The sequence below is a fragment of the Microtus pennsylvanicus genome, chromosome 1, assembly GCF_037038515.1.
Source record: "Microtus pennsylvanicus isolate mMicPen1 chromosome 1, mMicPen1.hap1, whole genome shotgun sequence".
In the NCBI taxonomy this organism is placed as follows: domain Eukaryota; kingdom Metazoa; phylum Chordata; class Mammalia; order Rodentia; family Cricetidae; genus Microtus; species Microtus pennsylvanicus.
In genome coordinates, this window is record NC_134579.1 from 179,201,282 (window position 1) to 179,207,281 (window position 6,000).

The 6,000-nt window shown below is 39.8% G+C and overlaps 1 long non-coding RNA gene across 1 annotated transcript; it reads left to right on the plus strand.

Annotated features, from left to right (window-relative positions):
* The first annotated feature begins 74 nt into the window (after window positions 1-74).
* LOC142842529 (uncharacterized) lies at window positions 75-5,712 on the plus strand. The gene is made up of 3 exons (XR_012909399.1): window positions 75-169; window positions 2,393-2,528; window positions 5,562-5,712. It is a non-coding gene; the product is annotated as an uncharacterized LOC142842529 (long non-coding RNA).
* The last annotated feature ends 288 nt before the right edge of the window (window positions 5,713-6,000 follow it).

The following is a 6,000-nucleotide window of genomic DNA, read 5'->3' on the forward strand; positions in this document are numbered from 1 at the left end:
TATGACCTTTAAGTTTTTGAGTATCTCACTTTCTGTCTTTTACAAAGGTACATATAGCAAAGAACGTGCTAATAACTGCCTTTGGTGGGAACAAAAAGCCCAGGAAATCCAAAGGAAGACATATGAGGAGTAAATATTGTGGATTGTCTCCTTGAGATCGTAATCAAAAGTGAGTAATCCACTGTGCTCATTTCTCATCCTTTTCAAATCCAGGAACTGCAGTGCATCAAAAGGAGGTAGCAAGTATTCTAACTTTCCAAAGAAATGCTTTCTTACCTCCAATCCCTCAGACAGTTTATTCTGAGTCTTCCTTTCTGCCTCCACCATCTACCATGGAATGCTTGCCCCTGTCCTGCCACCTCCACACACCTCTCCTGAACTCCTCCTGGCAAACTCAGGACACGACTCCTACCTCATCTCACCCGTACCTTCATTCTTATTCTTAGTTGGCATTTGCTTTCTGCCTCCAGGTCTTGCTCCACATATCACCATCTTTCTCAAACACCCTTTCAGCATGTAAACAAGACTGTACAGTAGGAAAACAAAAGCACAAACAGCCGCTGCTTCTGTGAGCTCTTTTGTCTTCCTTTTTCCTCCTCTGTTACACAGCCAAATTTAAGTCACAGTCATCCATTAACTCCTAAAGGCACTCAGCCTACAGCATATTGAAACCCGATCCTGCTACCCCTTGCACTTGCCTTTTATTGTAGCCAGCTCCTGTGGAGTCTATCAATCAAGGACTAAGAGCTAAAATCAACATTTCAAGTAGAGAGTCCCGGTTTCATGAGTTTTCTGAAGCATTTGAAACTGCTTCTCTCCTTTTCCTTGAAACTTTTAAATCTTTGTTTTGAATCTGGTTCCTTCCTCCTCCTTCTCCTTAACCTACTGCTCATAGATTCTGCATACTCAGCTTGCCTTTGATCTCTTTATGGATTTCTCTTCCTCCAGGCTTTCTCAATCTTGGCTGTCTTCACGTCTCTATCGGTCTTGTGTTATTTTATCAGATTCAGTGATTTTGTTCATTGACTAACAATGGACACAGGTTGCAGCTGATCTGAACACAGTGTTTGGAATATTTTTGGCAGACAACAGTGAGAAAAGAAGCAACGGGGGACTGGCAGTTAGTTACAGGATTGTACCACTACCAAGTAACCAGGACTCAGGTCTCAGATGAAATGCCTCCATAAACATACAACACTGCTCAGGTAGTCAGAGAGGAAACATTCTGTTCACTCCAATGGAAACACATTTTAAGAGCAAAGACTTATTTGACTATGTTAGTTGATATATGACAAACATTATAGAGATTGTCAAACAAACAAACAAACAAACAAACCTACAGGAAGCTGTAGCAGAGATGACAGGAGGTTCGATGAGGTGGACTGGGTGGACTATTCGTATTGTGATCTGGAATAGTGTGCTCTGCGGATGGATTGGGAGAGACAAACACATGCCAGGAGCCGATGTGTAGAAATGTTTAGGGCAATGAGGACATGCTGCAGCATTCCAGTGAGTGGTAGAGACTGTTGACCACAGCATAGACGGTTATTCTCAGGTCACTGGTAGTGTGGGTCTTATGGAAACCTGTGCACAGTAGAATTCATCCATGCATCATTTCCCTATGAAAAAATGATGTAGCGTGGGGGATACAGCTTGGTAGTGGATCACTGACATAATAGTATGCTCAGGGTCTCAGGTTTAATCCCCAAAACATATACAAACATGATGAACTTTAAAAGCCCTATATTTAACTATAACTTTACAGGAAAAAGTATCAGAATTGCTTTGGGAATAATTATGCATTTTAAGAATACAGTATCCTTTGTTTCATTCCTGGATCAACAAAACTGAATATTTATATATGTGCCCAGTGTGTTCTTTTTGAATATTTTAAATGTTGTCTATTATAAATGCAGTTAAACAAAACAATAGTTACAAATACATTTTCCTCACCATGTGGTGGTGGCGGCACATACCTTTAACCCCAGAATTGGGAGGTAGAGGCTCTGTGAGTTCAAGGACTACCTGGTCTACAAAGCGAGTTCCAGGACAGCCAGAACTGCCATATAGAGAAACCCTGTCTCAACACCCCATCCCACCCCCTTCCATACTGATGTGGGATTCCCCTCTGTATGCTGTGAAAAAACATTGGTTAATAAAGAAACTGCCTTGGCCTGGTGGGGAAAGGGGAACTAATCTGAATGCTTGGAGAAAGGAGGAAGAGTTAGAGAGAAGCCATGTAGCCCTCCCAGAGCCAGATGGAACTTTACCTGGTAAACCACAGATTAATGGAGATGGGTTAAATTAAGATGAAAGAGTTAGCCAATAAGAAGCTAGAGCTAATGGGCTAAGAAGTGATTTAAATAATATAGGTTTTATGTGATTATTTCAGGGGCAAGCGGCCAGAACGACCAAGCGGCCTTCCTTCTAACATTGATACATTATCTTCTACTAGCAGAGCTGCCATCAATACAATCTTTAATGGATAAATTAACAAGCAAAAATCAAGATCACTTGTCATTAAAAAGGTAAGTATTGGGGTCTAGAGAGATGGTTAAGGAGTTAAGATCACTAAACTAGAGGACCCAGGGTCTTTACACAGCACCCACACAGCAGTGTATAACTGTCTGTAGCTGCAGTTGCATGGGATCCAATGCCCTCTTCTGCTACCCACAGGCACTACGTGCATGTGGTACATAGACATTTTTGTAGACCAAACACCCATACTTTTTCTTAAATAGTCCTACGTATCATATGGTTTATTTAAAGTTATGGGAATATATTTTTATTTTGGGGAGTGGCTATTTCATGAGAAATTTTTGCTTAGTCAGATTGGTGAATCACCAAAATGTGCACACACCAGTAATTCTCTGCAATGTCTTATGCCATATGCACTAGTTAATGAACAGCATCTACAGCTCCGTGTGTGTGTGTGTATTCACATGTATGTCTGTGGATACCAGAGGAAAACCTTTGTCTGTCATTCCTCAGGAGCTGTCCACTTCGTTTTTGAGACAGGATCTTTCACTGGTATGAAACTCATTGAATAAGCAGTAATGACTAACCTGCAAGTCCCAGGCATTCTCCTGTGTCTGTCTTACCAGCGCTGAGATTATCTGTGTTTCTACCATGCCTAGGTTTTGTTGTTTGTTGTTTTTTTTTTTTTTTATGAGGTCAGGGTGTGGGGCTCAAGTCTTCATACTGTTGTGACAAACACTTTGCTAACTGGTCTATTGTATTAGCCTTACAATTTTTTTGCATATTTTTTTAAATCGACATTAGATTTTTATTCTGTTAATTAAAATACAACTGCATGTTTGAGAGATTTTATTTTGAGAATGTTTATCTCATTTCTTCTTCTTTTTGTTTTATTAAGATGTTGGTCTGTGATGTACTGGGGGAGAAGTGTAACCCTTGACACTAGAGAAGCATTTCTGTGGATGGGCTGTCAAGGAGAGCATGGAGGGAGGGATAGCAAGAACACAGCAACTGTGGGCTTCAACGTTTCTGCCCTTTTTCTGTTCATCTTCATCACTGCTATCTTACCTGGGACTCTAATCACTGAAACCACGGCATTCACATGTTAAGTGCTCAACAACTATTTGCTACAAACCACAACGCAATAGTAACATTGCAATCCTTTTCCACTGATTCCTTTTTCCCCAGTTTTTACAAAACAACCAGAACAAGCCTATTAATGCCCATTATTTTCATTGGGGAAGCAGCTTTGGGAGCTTCAGTTATTGACTCAGCTACTGACAGATGTCTGTGCAGAGAGCAAACCATGGCGGTCTGTCTGGTGGTGAGTGTACTTGGCCATGTGCACCCTGGGACCCTCTGCAGTCTGTGTGATGGTGAGCGTGCCTGGCCATGTACACCCTGGCATCCACTGTAGTTGCCTCCTTGTGCCCTTTCACCAGCTTACTGCTGACTAGTGACAACACTTCAGTTTTTACTAATTACAGAGCTCTTACAAGATACTCAGCTAAGGCTGGAAGTGGATTAGTATTGAACAGTACTTGCTGTTCTAGAATGAGGGCTTATGTTGGGATTCTAGAACCCATGTCCAGTAGCTCATAAATGTCTGTAACTCCAGCTCTAAGGAATCCCATTTTCCACTTCTGACCTTTAAAGGGACCTGAATGTACTTTATGCATATACATTCACATGGACATATGACTAAATAATAATAATAAAAACAATAAAAATAACACTGTAGGCAATCCAGTACTCAAACACCTGCCTCAAATTCAACAATCACTGATTTATTAAGAACAAAGTCCAACATAAATACATAAAAGCAGTGAGTAAAAGTGTTTATTCAAGACTTGCTGTGTGGATCTTGCCTTGGAACTTAAGACCAGGTGAGTCGATATGCGAGCTCATAGCTCTCATGAAAACAGAACCATCTCTGGGAAGTCTGTTTTAAGATATATATTCCTTGACTTTCCTGAGACATTAATAATTATATTTGTATATTTATTCTGTCCTAGAAATGTAAATATACATTTACAGAGACACCACAAAAGTTTTATTTAACACTATCAAAAATAAATGATCACATAATTCTTTATGTGTGGAATTAAAGACAACTTTTGGAGTTGTCTAGCCTGTGAGTTCTGGGGGTTGAACTCAGGTCACCAGGCTTTGAGGCAAACACCTTTCCAAGCAGAGCCATCTTGCTCAGCCACATTATTCTTTAGCCCAGAACTAAGATCATGCTTAGCAAGGAAGACCCATATATCAGTGGTTTAATATTTCAAAATGTGATTTGAAGATCATTTGTAAATAGCCTTATATTGTTTTGGAGAATGAGATTGTAAAAAAAAAATACTAGAGTGGTACACTGGGATCTATCTACATGGCTTGCTAGTGTCAGGAACAATGCATCTCAGGACTGGCTTTTCAACTCCTTTTTCTTTCCTGACACGGCTTTCCTGGATGCTGAAGTCATGAGGGGAAGGTGTTGCAAGAGAGAAGCTTTGAGGAAGACACATGGGGAAGAGGATGGGCACTGGGTTGCAAAATGCTGTCAATCAATCAAACCCAAGCCAGGTTTCCCTTAATTCTTCAAATCTTGTATATTTTAAGAAAATTTGTGTCTTAGTCACATACTCTGAAATCATGGAACATTTAAAACAACTGTTTCATATCCAGAAAGGAATTTTGACATTTTTGTTTCTCCCCAAACCCCAGTTGAATCCAGATCTGTATTTCTTCATTAGAAGTTGATTTCAGAATCAAAGACAGAAGTTTATTTTAAAACCTTAAATTGATTCTTCCTAAGCAAATGTTTAAAAGCTGGGCATGGTGGGCATGACTGGATTGCTTGTTCTGGGAAGACCAAGGTGAGAGAGTGGAGAGTTCAAACCCAGCCAGGCATAGCAGAGTGTTGAAAAAGACAAAGAAGAGAGTATTTTCACCTAGATAATATGTAATTATGTGAAAATTTTGATCACTAATCTGAGATGGCATTTTTTTTGTCATTTTTTTCTTTTTTTATTTCTGAGATGGCTTTCATCTGGGGAAATTTGAAATGTCAAAAATCTTTTGTTTTTCAGAGGACAAAATGACCAAGGCAAAATTGTTGGCTCAGCGGTTAAGAGTACTGGCTGCTCTTCCAGAGGGCCTGAGTTCAATCCCAGCAACCACATGGTGGCTCACAACCATCTATAATGAGACCTGGTGTCCTCTTCTGACATGTACACATATAAAAACAGCAGCACAATGTATGCATAATAAATAAATCAATCTTTTTTTAAATATAGAGTTCTTATGGTGGTTTTCTATTTGGAAAAATCAGTTAAGTTAACCCAGTTTTATAAGATACCAGTCAATGTTTTATTTATAGAACTTTGCTATAAACTATTGGTTTAGGAGGTAGAAAGATGGTTCAGAAGTCAAGAACAGATGCTATTACAGAGATCCCAAGTTCCTTTCCCAGCAGCCATACTGGACAGCTCACATCTGCCTATAACTCCTGTTAGGAATCAGGTCTCC